The sequence below is a fragment of the Sus scrofa genome, chromosome 5 (assembly GCF_054392235.1).
Source record: "Sus scrofa isolate SSC_HxYL_T2T_F1_AM1 chromosome 5, Sscrofa_HxYL_maternal_Yorkshire_Landrace_v2.0, whole genome shotgun sequence".
Taxonomy (NCBI): Eukaryota; Metazoa; Chordata; class Mammalia; order Artiodactyla; family Suidae; genus Sus; species Sus scrofa.
In genome coordinates this window covers 11,548,501-11,567,805 of record NC_139387.1, presented here as the reverse complement: position 1 = coordinate 11,567,805, position 19,305 = coordinate 11,548,501, and the positions used below count along the sequence as shown (strand labels likewise).

The window sequence follows — 19,305 nt, the reverse complement described above, 5'->3', positions numbered from 1 at the left end:
GCTCTGATGCGACCCCTAGCCTGGGAACCCCCAATGCTGCAGGTGGGGCCCTAACCCTTGAAAGAAAAGAAAAAGATAAAAAGTAGGTTACCTACAAAGAAATATGTTTTGATAGGGCCCGAAATTGCATCGGCAACACTGAGAGCTAAGAGGTCATGGAATAATCCCTTCAAAGATCTGCGGGGAAAGTGTTTGGAACTCAGAATCCTCTGCCTCGCCAAAAATCATTCACGAGAGAGGGGGAAACAAAGACATTTATAAACATCCCAGAGCCTAGATCCAGAGTCACTTATAATCAAAAGGAAAAGTGGATCTGAGAGCAAGGTTTGTGGTGCAGAAAGCAGGCAGCTGTGACCTCACCACTCCCGGGACTCTGCTCAGCTCCTGTCTCCATGTGCTGATGGCTCCTGATGGGCCCCAGAGGGCTTATCTTTCTCTGAATTTGCCCTTGTAACCTTCTGTATCACCAACCTGACATTTAATAACACGCCACCTTGAGAGGTCATGTATAAGGCAAACCTCAGAGTTCCCACCGTGGCGCAGCAGAAACAAATCCGACTAGGAACCATGAGGTTGCGGGTTTGATCCCTGGCCTCGCTCAGTGGCTTAATGGTCCAGGATTCCCATGAGCTGTGGTGTAGGCTGAAGATGCGGCTCAGATCTGGCGTTGCTGGGGCTGTGGTGCAGGCTGGCAGGTGTAGCTCCGATTAGACCCCCTAGCCTGGGAACCTCCATATGCCATGTGTGGAGCCCTAAAAAAAAGCAAAAAAAAAGAAGGCCAACCTCTCCTCTCTTGCACTGTAGTGTCACTATTTGTGCCTTTTCTTGGCCTTCCTGCCTGGATTATAAACTTCCAACAACAAAGAGCATATCTTGCACATAATCAATAAATATTCACCAGGCTTTAACAAAATCAACCCCTCAATTCACAGAGGATAGCGGTCTGCTACTCCCAGCCTCCACTTCCCATCTAAATTGCTCTAAATACTATTTTGTTAAGGGCTGCACCCACAGTATATGGAAGTTCCCAGGCTAGGGGTTGAATCAGAGCTGCAGCTGCCGGTCTACACCACAGCCACAGCCACATGGGATCCAAGCCGTGTCTATGACCTACACCAGAGCTCATGGCAATGCCGGATCCTTGACCCACCGAGTGTGGCAGGGATCCATCCCACATCCTCATGGATACTAGTTGGGTTCATTTCTTCTGCGCCACAGTGGGAACTCTGCTTTCAATATGTTCTCAAAACTCAGCCTGCTGGAGTTCCCTGGTGGCCTAGTGGGTTAGGGACCTGGTGGTGTCACTGCCATGGCGTAGATTCAGTCCCCTGCCTGCGCACTTCTGCATGCTGAGAGCACGGCCAAACAAACAAACAAACACTCAGCCTGCTGACTTTTCCCCTCTTCTTCTTCCCTTCCTCTCCCTCTCCAGCTCCATTTTTTCTTCTCCTATCCCTCAGCCCTTTCTTCATACCACTACACATGGATCTTTGTGCTTTTCTGGGTGTTCTGCATTCATTCTCCAGATCAATGTAATTAAAGCCAAGAGCCAAGGAGAAGGGTTTATTTATCACGAGCCTGCCAGGTGCCAGGCAGTGTTCTAAGCCCTTTGTGTGGGTTCATGAATTCCCTGCTCGCTGCTGTCCTATGGGATAAGGACTGTGGTTCATCCTGCTATTCAGATGGGGAAACCAAGGCGCAGAGAGAAGAAGCAACTTGCTTGAGGACTCTCAGCAGTTGACAGGTGGAGCTGGGATTCTAATCTGGGTCCTCGCGCTCTTTGCTTTTGAGTAGAATGAATTTCAGAGGCGTCGCTAAGTCTCACCCCTGTCAGTAGAGGCCCAGGGATGTAAAAACAAGTGGGGTATATTCGGGGAACAGGGGAAGAACAACAGAGCAGAATTAGAGAACCAGATTTGGAGCTAATAGGAGACAAGAAATAAAAATTAGTTTGGGAGTTCCCATTGTGGCTCAGCAGTAACTAACATGGCTAGTATCCATGAGGACATGGGTTCGACCCCTGGCTCTGCTCAGTGGGTGAAGGATGCAGCGTTGCCATGAGCTGTGGTGTAGGTCACAGATGAGGCTTGGAACTGGCATGGCTATGGCTATGGCGTAGGCTGGCAGCTGCAGCTCCGATTTGACCCCTAGCCTGGGAACCTCCATATGCCATGGGTGCAGCCCTAAAAAAACAAAAACAACAACAAAAAATAGTTTGGAAGGTCGGGTGCACAGCAGAGAGGTGACATGAGACATGCATCTAGTTGTAGAGTTTGCAAAGAATGTGCACGTGTTCATTTCTCATTTCACTGTATCCTGATAACAATCCCTGGAGAGAGGATTCGAGACTCGTCACTCTTGACCTTTTACAGATAAAAGTCTGATGCTCAAGAAGGTGAAGTGACTCGTTCAAGGTCACACAGCCAAGACACAGCAGAGCAGGCACTTGAACACTAGAGCGTCCTGACACCGGGCACAAGGAACTGGAGCATAAGCTGCTGAGCGGAGGTAGAAGATGCAGGCAGCGCTTATGCAATGTTTAACGGCTTCTCCAGAGTTACAAAACACGCTCCATCTATTAATATACTGACTGTTTGTCTTCTGGGAACAAACTGACGGTATTTTTGGTTAGGGTTCTGAAGGGGAAGGATTTCTTCCTCCACCTTTTCAAGACAAATCACTGCTACCCACGGAGCTGCCCAACCCTCTGCAGACAATGCAGGGTTTAGAACAGAGACCAGGCAGAAGGAGCTGGAGAAGGAAAGGGAGCTGGAAATCAGGAGAGAAGTCTTTGGAGAACTAGTTCCATGAAGCGGGAGTGACGGGCACATCATCTCATTAGATGTTTTTAAGATGCCTCTCATCTTTTTCCAATTACCTGGTGGTTAGGGGAGGTGGGAGGGAAGGAGGAAGCCGGTGTTTGAAGACCAAAGCACGGGCCCACCTTGACATTTGTGGGTTGTTTTGTTTGTTTGTTTAGCTATGCCTGCGGCATGCGGAAGTTCCTGAGCCAGGGATACAACCTGCCCCACAACAGCGTCCTGAACCACAGCAGGGACAACACTGACTGAGCCGCAGGGGAGCTCCTTCTTTTTTTTTTTTTTTTTTTTTTTTCACCCTGACATTTTAAACGCACTGCAAGAGGCTTGTGTTTTCACAGAGAAGTTGCTGGAAAGAGAACTCGAGACCTTCAGCGCCCTCCCCACCCCTGCCCCCCGGAGCCAGAAGGCCAGCACCCAGAGCTCACCGAGGCTCTTTGCTTCTTCTCGGCTGTGGAACAGGATCCTGTAAAGATGGTGGCGGGGAGGCCAGGTCCCCCGCACAGCCTGAGCCAGTCCCCCAGGGGGCCAAGCCGCCTCTGGCCCACGTCCCTTCTGACCATACCGGGAGACCCCTCCCACTAGCGTATTCTGAGGGTCCATCCTTGCCCGGCCCTGGTCCTCGTTCTTGCCTGTGAGGAGGGGGACACAGGTGCATCTCACGCCTCTAATCTGGCCACACGTGTGAAGCCAGGCCTCGAGGGGGCCTCTGGGGCACAGGAGAGGGGGCTGTGCTCCCCTACAGGACAGACTTCTGCTGGTGCTGGAATCCTGGCTGGACAGCTTCCTAGCCATGTGACCCAGCAAAGGATCCGACTTCTTTAGTCTTGTCCCCCCCTCGCTGTTGTGAAAGGGGAAGCATAATAACACACGCCCTGCAGCGCTGTTGAGAGAAGAGGCCCCATCAGGACAGGGTTGCTGTTCAATACCCAGAGCAGAACGAGGCGACTGGGAGCCTGGGGTGGGAAGGGTTAAGCCAGCTGAAGGGCCCCTCCCTCCAGGGGCTGGGTGCCCAAGAAAGGTTTGGAAGGGAGGGGGGAAGAGAGGGCAGGGGAGGGAGAGCAGGCCCCCAGGGTGGGGGATTGAGCTGGAGAGCTTCTGGACTTGGCTCTGGGTGCAAACGACCCTCCCACCTCTGCCCAGGCAGGCCGCTTCCTGTCGGGTTGGAAAATTGCTTTGACCTGGAATATTTTTGCTCGAGGGGGGCGTTGTGTTTTTGGAGCCAGGTTCTGAAGCTCCAGTTCCCAGCGTTCCTGGGACAGAGGGGGAAGATGTTGGATTGCACCGTCTCCAGGGGGGTGCGAGGAGGTGACAGAGGAAGGTGGAGGAGATGGCTGTGTAGGACCCCCCTTCCCAGCTCCGGGGCCATCCTGAGGCCTCCTCCTCTCCCTGGCACACGGGGGTATGTAAGAGGCGCTCCCATGTGATTGCTCAGCCCAGAAGCACCCTCAATCTTGGAACATTGCGGTTGGAAGAGCAGCCCAATGGGCCCACTCACCTTACAGGTGAAAACGAGGGCAAGGACCACCCGGGGTCAGGCTCCCCCAGGCTCCAGAGTCCCCACTGAGGCAGATCTCCTTAGCAAGCTGGCTGGAGATCCCAAGGGCTTCCTGTGACCTGACAGGTCACCTCTGGGGAGTTTGTTAAGACTCACGACAGTGCCCACCCCCAGGATATTATTATATCATAGATACAGTAATATTATCTATTATCTTCCCCATTTTTCCAGCGAAGGAATTGAGACTCAGAGGGGCCAGGCGACCTCTCCAAGGTCACAGCTGAAGTGTGGGGGGACCCAGATCTTTGTGCCCCAGGGACTGTGTGCCCACCCACTAGCTCAGCGAGTCTCTCTGAGCAATGTCTCCAAGCTCCAACCTTAGAGATTTTGCTGCCTTTTGAAAGCAGCTCAAATCCCAGCAGTCCCCCGAGGCAGTCACTTGTGGGCTACAGGCGCAGGCGGCTGTGTCTTCCCATGGATTTCTTTTATGTCCCAGCAGGGCCCCAGTGGATTGATTTAGGTTAAAACCACAGATTTACGTAACCACTTGTGATGTTGGGAAATGAGCTCAGGCTCACGGCTGCAAATCCGGGTTTGAGTCCTGTTTTTGCCTCTTGCTCTGGGGTGACCTTGGTTAGGTCGATTGCAATATGATTTTGGTTTTTTTTTTTGCTTTTTTTAGGGCCACACCCACAGCATATGGAAGTTCCCAGGCTAGGGGTCAAATTGGAGCTGCTGCCTTATGCCACAACCACAGCCATGTGGGATCCGAGCCGCATCTGCGACCTACACCACAGCTCGGAGCAACGCCAGATCCTTAACCCACTGAGCAAGGCCAGGGATCGAACCCCCATCCTTATAGATCCTAGTCGGGTTCATTAACCCCTGAGCCAGGAAAAGAACTCCACGATATGTATTTTTGACCAAGGAGGCCATCACAGCATGTGGAGATCAAACCCATGTCACAGTAGTGACAACACCAGGGTGCAGGGGTTCTTAGTTTTTAAGGAAAATGTGAGGAAGAGTAATCCCTTTTCTGCCCCTGGACATTGGTCTGTGATGCTGACAGCTGGTGAAATGTCTGCATCCATCCTGTGATCTTGATGGGGACAGCTGGACAAGGAAGGACAAGCACCATGGTGCAGATGGTGGGGCAAAAAGAAGGAAGCTGGGGCCTTGCAGATTTCATGGTGTTGCTGAATTATCCAGCCTGGACCTGCCCTAGCTTGAACTTCTCCTTCTGTATGATAATAAATCCCAGAATTGATTAAACCAGTTAAACTGAAGTTCCTGCTACTTGGCTCTGGAGGACATTCTTTTTTTTTTTTTTTTTTTTTTTTTCTTTTTTCTTTTTAGGGCCACACCTGCGGCATGTGGAAATTCCCAGGCTAGGGGTCAGATCGGAGGTTGTAGCTGTCAGCCTACGCCATAGCCACAGCAACACCAGATCCAAGCCAAGTCTGTGACCTACACCACAGCTCATGGCAATGCTGGATCCTTAACCCACTGAGTGGGGCCAGGGATCAAATCCATGTCCTTGTGGATATGAGTCAGGTTCTTAACCTGCTGAGCCACAGTGGGAACTCCCTGGAGGACATTCTTATACACATATTCATACTTGTTATTTTTTCCAGCCCAGCATCCATTTCTACTGCTGCTAAAATAACCTGTATTTTCAGTGGGGGATCACCCTGCCCCTTCCTCACTGTTTGGCTTCAGTTCCTGAGCTGAGGCTGCCCAATCAGAGTATTTAATTTTCTTGGCGCAGTGAATGGTTTGACCCAAGACCCAGGTCTCGCCCATCTGCCTATTTCATCCCCTCTCTATCCTCAGCCTCCAGATGGAGTGGTTCAGGGATGAGCAAATAGCCTTCGCCCTGTTCCTGACCTGCCAAGGCACAGAGCAGACAAGGGGGGTCCTACTGGTTGGCAGTCAGACCTGAAAAGCAGAAGGGCACGAGGGGGTGGATGCCAGCCAGAAGTTTCTCTATTGTGATTTCACCTCCTGAAGAGTGGTGTGGGGGAGGGGCTCTGGGGAATCTCTCTCTCTCTCTTTTTCTTTTTAAGGGCTGCACCTGAGGCATATGGAGATTCCCAGGCTAAGGGTCTAATCGGAGCTACAGCTGCCAGCCTGCACCACAGTCACAGCAACGCCAGATCCGAGCCACCTCTGCAACCTACACCACAGCTCATGGCAACACCAGATCCTTAGCCACCCACCGAGGCCAGGGATCGAAACTGCAACCTCGTGGTTCCTAGTTGGATTCATTTCCACTGCGCCACAGCAGGAATTCCTGGGGTATTCTCTTTAAAAAACGCGGAGATTGTTTTTTCCTAGTAAGGATTATAGATCTTTCTTTCTTCTTTTTCTTTCTTTCCTTCCTTCCTTTCTTTTTTCTCTTTTCACCTATTTCCTTTTGATTTTATTTATTTTTTAAATTGAATTAGAGCTGACTTATAATATTGTGTTAGTTTCAGATGCACGGCATAGTGATTTGGGTTTTGGTGGGTTTTTTTTTTTTTGCAGATTATATTCTATTACAGGTTATTATAAACTACCGGGTATACTTCCTTGTGCTATACAGTAAATCTGTGTTGTTTATTTTAGGTATAGTCGTTTGTATCTGTTAATCCCCTGCTCCTAATTTGCCCCTCCCCCTTCCCTCTCCCCTTTGGTCACCGTAAGTTTGTTGTCTATGTATGAGCTTTTTTTAAAAAAACGTTGTTCCAGAAACAGTGGAGACATATATATATAATAGATATACACATAATAAAAATGGTTTAAATAATAGAAACTACCTCTATGCCACACCACTGACCATCCCACGAGTCCCTCCAAGATGGCATCCTTCTCTCCCACCAGAGCCAAGTACTTTTACTCTAATTTTGTGTTAATTATTCCTTGTCTTTCTTTGTTTATTGCCATTTACATGTGGGTCTCTAAGTATGTGTTCAGCTTCACCTCCTTTGATCTTCATCTAATGGAATCATGCTGAATGCATTTTTCCATAGTTTATTATTATTTGCCTTTTTAGGGCTTTACCTGTGGCATATGGAGGTTCCCAGGCTAGGGGTCGAATTGGAGCTACAGCTGTCGGCCTACCCCACAGCCATAGCCATGCCAGATCCGAGCTACACCTGTGACCTACACCACAGCTCAGGGCAACGCCAGATCCTTAACCCACTGAGCGAGGCCAGGGATCGAACCCACATCCTCACGGACACTATGTCAGGTCCTTAACCTGCTGAGCCACAGCAGGAGTCCTGTTCCTGATTGTTCGTATAAACAGCTGTGCTAGGAGCACTTGTATGTTTCCTTGTGTGCACAGACGAGCAATTTCTAGGGTGAGTGTTTAGGACTAGGACTGATGGATCCAATGTTATGCTCCCACTAACATTACCGGGTGATGCCAAATTGTTTTGTGAAATGGCCATAGTGTCTTAGAAGCCAGTCACCCGCTAGGGGAGTTCCTATCACTCCACACAGTGGCCAGTGCCAGGCGTCAGATGACTTAACCTTTGCCAGGCCAGGTGAAATAGTTCATGCTGGGTGTGCCTTGATGCTGTTGATGGTGGGGTCTGAGGCGTGTCAGCCTTTGTTTGACACAGACCCCAGAAGGATGCTCTGTTCTCCGTATGGCTGTGGAATGGGCTGCCTCGGGGCCTCGGAGGAGGCGTTTATTCACTTGGAAGGGATAGTGTCTCTGCCGTCCCTTGAATGGGGCTTAGGAGGATGGCCCCACTCCCTCCCCTGAGGCCAAGGTCACTGCTGGTAAGAACCACAGCCAGATGGAAGCTGGAGGGAGTCTGTGACCTGCCAGACGAGGCACCTCTTCCCTGTCCCGTCAGGGATGGCTCAGAGGGCGGGCTGCTCTGGGCCCACAGCACCACAGTCACCACCTGGCACAACTGTCTTCTGCGCTTTGAGTGCGTCTCTCTGTGCTAACAGTCAGTGTCCGCTTCAATGCTCGGGCTGGGATACTGCTTGCCTGCTGCTTTTTGTAGCTGCGGTCAATTGAAGTCAGACCAGGTCAGGTGGTTCAGCTTGAAGGCCCCCTAGGTATGGAAGGTGGATCTCACAGCCATTGTGTGTCCCCCTTGGAGACAAACCATCCTTCCTAAAAGGCTGATGGTGCAACCCACCCCTCCCCACCCTCTTACCCTACCCACGCGCTTAGCCTTAATTTTGCAACAGTTCCTGGTTATCCTGCTCAGGCAGGATTATCTCATGACTGTAGCTGGGTCTCCATGATTCTAAACATAGCGGTCTGCTGGGAAAGCAAAAACAAAAGGCTCAAAACAGATGCGGAAAGCTGGCTGAGAAGCAACACAGCTAAACACAATGTGTGACCCTGGGTGGGAGAAAAAGATGCTCTGAATGACGTGTTGGGACAAATAACAAAACTCAAATAGAGACTGTGCATTAAATAATGATGTAAGGTTACCAGATGAAATACAAGACTCCCGGTTAAATGTAGATCTTAAAGAAATAGTTTTTAGTATAAGTATATCCCATGCAATATTTTGGGACATGCTTACACTTAAAATTATTGGTTGATTATGTGAAATCCGCATTCCTGGGCTCGCTGGATTTAATTTCCTAAATCAAGCAACCCTATAATTTATTACATTTATTATTAAATATAAAATCTCCCGAATTTGATCATAGCACTGAAAGTTCCTCGAGGGAACATCCATCCTAGGAAGTGCTCATGGAAACATTTAGGGGGTAAATGGTGATTTACTCTCAAATGATTCAGCAAGAACATGAGTGACAGGAGTTTCTGTTGTGGCTCCGTGGTTAACGTACCCAACTACCATCCATGAGGACACAGGTTCAGTCCCTGGCCTCGCTCAGTGGGTTAAGGATCTGGCGTTGCCGTGAGCTGTGGTGTAGGTCTCAGATCCCGCGTTGCTGTGGCATAGGCTGGTAGCTATAGCTCCGATTGGACCCCAGCCTGAGAACCTCCATATGCTGCAGGGGCAGGCCCCCCCCCAAAATACACACACACACACACACACACGCGCGCGCGCGCACAGGTGACAATAATACAGTTACTAATTAGTAACACAATGTCAATCAATGTCAGGTTAGTGTATGAGGGTTTATGTGACCATCCTTTTAAAGTTTCTGCAAACTTGACAGATTTTCTAAATGAAAAATTTGGGGGGAAAAGCAAGAGCTGACTGGGAAACCAGGAAAGCTGAGTCCAGATAGTAAAGAGCAGGAGTGGGATACAAGTCTGAGCGCTGGGCAGCTGCTCAGAGCAGGCATCTCTGCTGCGGGTCTCATCATTCCAGGAAGAGTGTGGGGGGTGGACCAGCTAGGGCGCAAGCCCCCCCAGTGCAGAAACTTTTTTCCGTAAACCTATCTCTGGGTCCCTGACAGCCACCAGGGGGCAGCAGTGAGAGACAAGGGCCAGGCGGTATAGGAGCTTTTCCCACTTTGCGATGAAGTCTCTTGGCCATTGTCTCTGAATCCCTGTCATGCCTTTTGTCTGTGTTTCCTTTAGTTTGTCTTTTTTTTAATGATTTGAAGAATGCTTTATATAGTCCAGATATTAATTCTGTGTCACTTAGGTGTTGAAAATATTTTGAAAATATCTCTGGTTTGAGATTAGTTTGTTTTTTCCACTTCCCTTTGGGGTTGGAAATTCATCTTTGATGAATTTTTATGGAGTCAAATACATCGGTCTCTTTTATTAAATGATTTGTGTTTTTTATGCCTTCAGAAATCTTTCCCTGCTCCAAGGTCGTAGAGGTAGTGCTCTGTATTGTATTTTTCTTCTAAAAATCTTAAAGTTGTGCCTTTCACATGATATCTGGATTTGATTTATGAGATAAGGATCTATTTTCCCCCTTTTTGGCCATGCCCATGGCATGCAGAAGTCCCCAGGGCCTGGGATCAAACCTGAGCCACAGCAGTGACCACACTGAATCCTTAACCTCGAGGCCACCGGAAAAATCCTATTTTCATTTTTATTTCCCATGACTTTCTCTATTTCGGCTACACTGAACCATTCCATATGCTCTAACCATCTACTCGTGGGGTCTGTTTAGACATATTATGTTCCATTCATAGGGGGTACATTTGAACCAGTGGACAAGAAAGATGTCCAGATATGTTATTGGTTGGGTTAAGACAAGGGGCAGCACCTCTGTAAAGGCGGATGCTCTAATGCCGTATGTGCAAGGATATTGCACGCACACACACACACACACACACACAATTGACACTCCCATCAGAAACAACAAATGGCCTTTGATGAATTGTTCCATTATCTGTAATTCTTTCTGTCCATTGGTAGCTTCCATCCCCCCAGCCACAGCCAGATGGAGGCGCAGACAGGGAAGAATACGACTTTGAGAGTCAGGTGACCCCCATTCTCACCCTAGCTGGAGTGAACTTCCAGATGACCTTGGCCAGGCCTCTTCTCCTTCTTGCTCTCAGCCTCCATCTGTAGAGCTAGGATGATGCCAGAGCCAATGACCTCTATGGGCCCTCCTGCGCAAGGATTCTCTGGCTTTCTCTGGTCTATTTTTGCCTGACACCTCTCCCAGGGGCCTGTGGGCCTGAGCTAATTTCCCTGGCTGGCCCGGATCCAGGCAGCACAGGTGGAGAGTGCCAAGCTAATGAGGCCAAGGTCATGGGCCAGTTAATGGCTCTGGGAGGGACCCGTGGCTCTGCAGCTGGACCACAGCTCTCCCGCCAGTTGCTGGGCTCGGGCACAGGGAGAGGTGATGAGAGCTAAGCTGGCTCAGGAGCCCAGGTGCCAGTTATCCTGGGACCCAGTCACGTGACACGCAGGAACCTGTGGGGGTGGGGCTGGGGAGAGGACTGGATGGTTTAAAAAATGCCTCCCCCTGCCTGCAAGTAGACCACACCTGGCCAAGCCAGGGAGATGAGAATCCATTCTATTTCTTTAAAGCTAAAGCAAGAGGACATATCCACTTTCTCCTGCGTCCACCCCTAACTGGCTTTTCTCCCTCTCTCAGAGTAAGTCACGTCAATGCCTCCGAATCCGGGGTGAGGTGGAGAAGGGCTTCCTCTTTACCTTATTACCTGTCACGAGGACGAGGTTGTCTGTTCAATGCTGCGTTCCTGGCACCCAGATCAGTGACGGGCATGCATACAGTAGGAGCACAATTAATATCGCTCAAGTGAATCAACTCACCCTTGTCCAGGGAGAAGCTGTGGACTGCATTCAAAAGGACACAGCATCCCCAGTGGGTTCCACTTGATTGTTTTCAAATATTTCCACCGCAGCAGAGAGTCTGTGGAAGCTTGATATTGAGAGAAAAACTCTGATGGATCTAGGAAACAAGAAATAATTCCTTTTACATTATGCCACCATCCCCTAATTGGAACATTTTGCAACTTTGAATTCTCTGATTCCAGGTTTTTCTTTCTTTCTTTTGTTTAGAGTCACACCTGCAGCATATGGAAGCTCCCAGGCTAGGGGTCAATCAGAGTTGCAGCAGCCGGCCTACACCGCAGCTCATGGCAACGCCGGATCCTTAACCCACTGAGAGCAGCCAGGGATGGAACCCACGTCCTCATGGATCCTAGTCAGTTTCGTTACCACTGAACTGCAAGGGGAACTCCTCTTATTCCAGGTTTTTCAACTCACTTAAGTGTTATATTATTGTGTGTGTGTGTGTGTGTGTGTGTCTTTTTGCCTTTTCTAGGGCCATTCCTGCGGCATATGGAGATTCCCAGGCTAGGGGTCTAATCTGAGCCGTAGCCACCGGCCTACGCCACAGCCACAGCAACTCAGGGTCCGAGCCGCATCTGTGACCTACACCACAGCTCACGGCAAGGCCAGATCCTTAACCCACTGAGCAAGGCCAGGGATCAAACCCACAACCTCATGGTTCCTAGTCGGATTCGTTAACCACTGGGCCACGACGGGAACGCCTATATTATTGATTTTTAATTGAGTTAATCCCATTAGCATGGCTTTGGGCTAAACAAAAAATAACTATTGATTTATTTCTTTTTTCTTTCTTGCTTGCTTTCTTGCTCTCTTGCTCTCTTGCTCTTTGGCCACCCCACAGCACATGGAGTTCCCCAGCCAGGGATCAGATCTGAGCCACAGTTGCAACCCACGCCACAGCTGTGGTAACGCTGGATCCTTTAACCCACCGTGTTGGGCTGGGGATTGAACCTGCATCCTATCACTGCAGAGTTACTGCTGACCTAGGACGGGAACTCTGATTTATTTAATATTCGTAGCTGTGTAAGATGGGCTCTACTGTCATTCCCATTTTACAGATGAGAAAATTGAGGCAGACAGAGGTCAAGTAATTTGCTCAAATTCACAAGGATGGTGAATTCTGGAGCCAGGAGTCAAAAGTTCAGAGCCTACACTTAGTTTGCATGCAAGCACCTGCCTATGAGGTGCTGGTGACTTACCAATAAAGGAAGCCTTTACCAAAAAAAAAAAAAAAAAAAAAAAAAAGGGAAAAAAAGAAGCCTTCAACAAATGAGAAGTTGAAAAAACAGTGGTACATCTGCACTATGGGATATGACTCACCAGTGAAAGGGAAGGGATGATGGGTACACGGTGGGTACAGAGAGCCTGGATGGCTCTCCCGAGAATTACTGAGTGCAAAAAGGCAGCCCCCCAAAGTTTTGTACTGGATGATTCTGTTTGTACAACACTCTTGAAAGGGTAAAATTACAGAGGTGAAGAGCAGACAAGTAGCAGCAAGGACTAGGGAGGAGTGGGGGTGTGAGGGAAGTGGGCACGGCTATAAAAGGGCAGTGTGAGCAGTTCCCAGGGTGATGGGGAGACTGTATCTTGACTCCATCAATGTCAATATCCTGGCTGAGACATTGAAGAGGAGGCGAAAGAAGTAGCATTTGGTACAATAAAATACAGTCAGAAATTTTTAGCTCCAAAGTAGAGAACTAGCTGTGTGTGTGCTAAATCTGTGTGTGTGTGTTTGCATTTAATTACCTAGAGAGGAGTTCCCATTGTGGCACAGTGGAAATGAGTCTAACTAGTATCCATGAGGATGTGGGTTTGATCCCTGGCCTTGCTCATTGGTTTGGGGATCCGGCATTGCTGTGGCTGTGGTGTAGGCCGGCAGCTGTGGCTCCCATTTGACACCTAGCCTGGGAACTTCCATATGCTACAGGTGCGGCCCTAAAAATTTTTTTTAATTAAAAAATAAATATTTACAGAGCATTAAAATTTTTTGTTGTCTTTTTTTGTCTTTTCTATGGCCACACCCGTGGCATATGGAGGTTCCCAGGCTAGGGGTCTAATCAGAGCTCTAGCCGCTGGCCTTCGCCAGAGCCACAGCAACTCGGGATCCGAGCCTCGTCTGCGACCTACACCACAGCTCACGGCAATGCTGGATCCTTAACCCACTGAGCAAGGCCAGGGATCGAATCTGAAACCTCATGGTTCTTAGTCAGATTCTTTAACCACTGAGCCACAACAAGAACTCCTATAGAGCTTTTTAAATATTTATTCACCAACACTTAAAAATTTTGCAAGATGTTACCATCGAGGGACCCTGGGTATATGGAATTTCTCTTTAAGATGTTGTACAGATGCCAATAAAAGTTTAAATTTAGGAGTTCCCTGGTAGCTCAGCAGGTTAAGGATCTAGTATTGTCACTGTGTCTCTGGTCACTGCTGTGGCTCAGGTTTGAGCCCTGTCCAGGAACATTCACATGCTGTGGCCGTGGCCAAAAAAGGTTTAATTTAAAAAAAAGAATGAGGAGCTCCCATCGTGGCCCAGAGGTTAACGAATCTGACTAGGAACCATGAGGTTGCGGGTTTGATCCCTGGCCTTGCTCAGTGGGTTAAGGATCCAGCGTTGCCATGAGCTGTGGTATAGGTTGCAGACGCGGCTCGAGTCTGGAGTTGCTGTGGCTGTGGTGTAGGCCAGTGGCTACAGCTCCAATTCGACCCCTAGCCGGGGAACCTCTATATGTCGCAGGAAGCAGCCCTAGAAAAGGCAAAAAGACAAAAACAAACAAATAAATAAATAAAAGAATGAACACACTCTTGCCTGCAAGGAACTCCTGTGTAGGGAATGAGACCGCCCCCCTCCCCCGCCACGAGCTCAGGTCACTTCCTGTTCATCACGGTGGGGTGATGTGGCGGGCCAGGGAGGGCTTCTGATGCAGTGACAGTGGAACTGAGTCCTTGAACGGCTCAGAGGTGAGAGGAAGGGCATTCAGGCAAGTGCATATCCTGAACAGGGAGGGTGACTGGGTTTTCTTTCCCCCAAAGCCCCCCCACCACCCGCTCAGCACCCACAAGATCTCAGATCAGCCCACTGTCAAAACACATAGTGCAGGCTATTTCCCACGTTGTATAAACACATTTTAAGTGATGGACAAAATTATCGCCTTGATTTTTTTTCTTCAGCCTTTGGTGCCCACCGCGACATATCTGGTAGAGCCCAATCACAGGAGAAAATGAATCAAGATTCCCTTGTCAAACAGCACGCCAGAGAGCCAGCGTCTTTGTTCAGCCTGTCAAGTTCATCGTTCACATTCAATTTAGGAAAAAGGTAGATGTTAACGTTTTTCTTGTTAAGAGATAATTTCTTAACTTTTTTTTGAGACTAATTATAATAAACAGGTCGGCAATACTGAATCCATGGTGGGGATTAAGGAGGAAACATTTGCCAAAGAACCTAGTATAATGCCTGATGCATAGTAAGCACACAATAAGTGATATTTAGGAGTTCCTGCCATGGCGCAATGGAAATGAATCCGACTAGGAACCATGAGGTTGTGGGTGTGATCCCTGGCCTTGCTCAGTGGCTTAAGGACCCGGTGTTGCCTTGAGCTGTGGTGTAGGTCACAGACGTGGCTCGGATCCTGCGTTGCTGCAGCTGTGGCAGAGGCCAGCAGCTACGGCTCCAATTCGCCTGGGAACCTCCATATGATGCAGATGTGGCCCTAAAAAGGCAAAAAAAAAAAGTGATATTCATTATTACTGCTAATAACAGTAATAGGCAGCTGTCACAGGACTCAGAGTACTGTGTTTTCCAAAAGTACTACTGATACTGTGATTTCCAAAAATACTAGCTGATACTGATTTGCTAGTACCAGCCAGGATAGTCAAGATTATGCTGCAGTAACAAATAACCCCCAAGTCTCAGTGGTTTACAGCAACCAAGTTTACTTCTTGCTCAGCCTACATACTAACCATGGGTCAGGTGCAATTCCGCTCCTATAGTCTTCCCTCCTGGACCCAGGATACGGGAGCAGCCAGTCACTGGAGTGTCGCTGGGTATCCTAAGAGAGGAAAAGGGTCTTTTAATCAGCATTAAATGCCATAGATTAAATGACACGTATCATTTCCATTCAAAACTCATGGGTCAGAATGAGTTACACATTCCTGCTCCATCGTAAGGGTGATAGAAAGTACAATCCTATCTTGCGTCTGGAAGGCAAGGGAAAAATCACAAAAAGGTAGCCAACAGCTCTGTGGACAATCACAGTGCTTTTGAGAACCACGGGCCCAAGGGATGGCTGGACAGTAGGAGGGAGGCAGGAGCCCAGGGGAAGGAGAACTACAGTGAGAGGCCCCAGATGGAGGGTGATCCCAGGTCACATGCAGGGCTGAGCCAGAGGAGCTCTGGGTGCCTCTCCCATCTGGCACCAACCCAAACAGAACCTGGCCCATCCTGCTCCGGTGGCCAACAAGCCAGCCCCGCGAGGGGTTAGGAGTCCCAAGCTCTCAACATGGATGGTGAAGTTGCAGTAAAAAGCTGTTTCCCTGCTCCTCCAGTTTGTGGGTAAAGCAGAGTCCCCAAGCAGTACCTCTCTGACTCCATCCCTCTTGCTTTGCTGGATCCCAGGACCTACTGGATTCTTCTAAGAATTGGGGGGAGCCCCCAGGCTATGTCTCTGGTGCGCTTCCATCCTGGTCCCCATGACCCCTTCCTGGTGTCAGCCTCTGGCCGCTCCCTGCTCTGCCTCTCCTGTTACCACTGACGTCAGAAGCAGCCAGGCTGCCGGCTTTGTCCTCTGAGGTCCCCTGAGGCTGCTGGCAAGTGGTTCCGAAAGCCACCGTGTCTGTGCCGACAGTGCCACCTCCCGTCTCCCAAAAGCTGATTGTCAATCCAACATTGTTCCTATGGTTTTTGTTTTTGTTTGCTTTTTAGGGCCGAACCCTCGGCATGTGAAGTTCCCGGGCTAGGGGTTGAATTGGACCTGCAGTCGCTGGCCCATGCCACAGCCACAGCAACTCAGGATCAGAGCCACACCTGCAACCTCTACAGCAGCTTTTGGCAACACTGGATCCTTAACCCACTGAGGGAGGCCAGGAATAAAACCCAAATCCTCATGGATACTAGTTGGGTTCTTAACCCACTGAGCCACAACGGGAACTCCCGTAATTTTTTTTTTTTTTTTTAATTGAGGAGACTTAGTAACAATACACACACCTGTGACAGCAGGTCTCCATGTTGGTGGAGGTTTAATGGGGGAGGAATTTTTATCGGGATTGTTACGATTCTGGTTAGGGTCAGGAAGTTTCATAGATTCGGAGGGGTCTTTCCCAGCCCGGCTTGTTGGGTCAGCCCTCTGAGTTGTGGGGCAGGAGCCCCCACAGAGTGTCAGATCAGAAACAGCAGGACAGATGATGGTGTGGTGTGTGGAATCCCTACCTGCCTGAGGAAAGCAGGTGTTTGTTCTTGCCGTTACCTCTACTGGGGGGACTTCCATCACCTGGAAAGATTTAGGTCATCCTCCAAAGCCCAAAGCAGGCAAAGCCTCCTTAAAGCCACCTTCCAGAGTTCTCCCTGGTAGGGCTGACTGTCACCAGCTCGGTGTTTTGGTGGGTGTTTAAACCTAGCCCCCTTTTCTGGTCTGTCTCCTTCTACCAGCCTGGTAGCTAGATTGTGTGCACCCAAATACGTCCATGTCCCCATATTCTGTGCAGGGCCTAGGCTCCAGTGAGCAGAGATGAATTGCACTTTGAATGGAAGCAGAAATTACAAAGCAGGGGGTTTGGGAGTTCCCGTTGTGGCTCAGCGGGTTGTGAACCCGACTAGTATCCATGAGGATGCCAGTTCGATCCCTGGCCTCCCTCAGTGGGTTAAGGGTCCGGCACTGCCCTGAGCTGTGGTGTAGGTCACAGTTGCGGCTCAGATCTGGCGTGGCTGTGGCTGTGGTGTGGCCCTGCAGCTGCAGCTCTGATTCGACCCCTGGGCTAGGAACTTCCATATGCTGCAGATGCGGCCCTCAAAAAAAGAATAAATAAATAAATAAAATCAGAGTTTGGGAGGGACTGGGATGTACTGGGAGTTTGGGGTTAATAGATGCAAACTATTACATTGAGCATGGATAAGAACCTACTGTATACACACACACACGCATATATGTATGTACGACTGGGTCACTTTGCTGTACAGCAGAAATTAGCACAACGTTGTCTATCAACGAGAATAAAGAAAACAGTTATGAAAAAGCAGGGGTTGGTGGACAGTGATGTTTGGATGGAGCCAGAAGGCTATGGGGGTCTGTTAACAGGAAAGCTGGATGTTTCTGCAGCGGTTTATCACGTACTTTTTGCAGAAAGAGGAAGCGGAAGGAGCAGCAAGTGTTCAACGCAGCAGGGATGGAGGGAGGAAAGCAAACCAAACCGTCTTTGCTGGCGGGTGGTGAGAAGCGCAGCGATCTGCTGTTGGAGGCTTGTGTCTTTACAAGTGGTTACGGATTTAATTTTCACATCCACTCCAGGGGGAGGTGCGTAGTTTATAACTGAAGAGATCAAGGCTCAGAGAGGAAAACAACACCCCCAACATCTCAGAGATGTAAAGAAAAACAGAGACCGTGTCTCACCCCAAAGTTTCTCCCAGCTCATCTTCTAATAAGATACACTGAGTGTATCAGCAGAACTGTGAACTTGCAAATTTAGGGTTTTATCCCCCATTCCCTGTTTCCTTTCCAAGGCTTTTGCCTGGAAATTCTTTTTGGTTCTTAGAAGGTATGCGTGCGTGTATGTGTGTGTGTGTGCTGTGAACTTGTGTCTACGATTATGTTATTTGTGTTACTGTTTTTGTGAAAAATGTTTCTTTAAAGTTTGGTAATCTTGGAGTTCCCGCTGTGGTGCAGTAGAAACGAATCCGACTAGCATCCATGAGAATGTGCTCAGCAAGTTGGGGATCCCATGTGGTTGTGGCTGTGACATAGGCCTACAGCTGTAGCTCTAACTTGACCCGTAGCCTGGGAACTTCCATGTGCCACTGGGGCAGCCCTAAAAAGAAAAAAAAAAAAATTTGTCATCTTCGCTTATACAAAATCATTACTGATTTTGTTAGAGTCAAGGTTTGCCAATAATTTGTGTTTTGTCATAACTGATGTGATTATTTAGGATTAAAACATAATGAAGGCATAATTTATTAGAGATATAATGTACACAACATTTTAAAATAAAGATGTATTTTGATTTTTTCAAAGGTTTTTTTTTTTTTTTTTTGAGAATTGCAACTTTATTTATTTATTTATTTTGCTTTTTAGGGCTGCACCCAATGGCATATGGAGGCTTCCAGGCTAAGGGTCAAATTGCTTACACCACAGCAATGCAGGATCCGAGTCGCATCTGCAACCTACACCACAGCTCAAGGAACGCCAGATCCTTAACCCACTGAGCGAGGCCAGGGATTGAACTGGAAACCTCATGGTTCCTTGTCGGATTCCTTAACCACTGAGCCACGACAGGAACTCCTGTTTTTCTTTAAAGTATTACAAGTTGCCTAGCACAGTTCAGTGGAAAATACAAATTCTAAGTAAAAATATTAAAAATTTAAATCTAAATTACTTACCTTTAAATGACTAATCTTTGAAAATGTAACTACATCTTTTAAAATACAAAATAAAATGATCACCTATCATAGGGAAAAAAAAATCTAAAAACATAAAAATAAAATTTGGTGATCCTAACTCCTCTGATTTACCTCTGAGGGGAAGGGGATGGGAGTGGGGCTGGAATACAGAGGTCCAGGTTCA

The 19,305-nt window shown here is 48.6% G+C and overlaps 1 long non-coding RNA gene across 1 annotated transcript; it reads right to left on the bottom strand.

Annotated features, from left to right (window-relative positions):
* Positions 1-10,582: 10,582 nt before the first annotated feature.
* Positions 10,583-16,252, bottom strand: LOC106510285 (uncharacterized). The gene is made up of 3 exons (XR_002343913.2): positions 16,114-16,252; positions 15,497-15,585; positions 10,583-11,630 (listed from the first exon to the last, which is right to left on the bottom strand). It is a non-coding gene; the product is annotated as an uncharacterized LOC106510285 (long non-coding RNA).
* Positions 16,253-19,305: the final 3,053 nt, after the last annotated feature.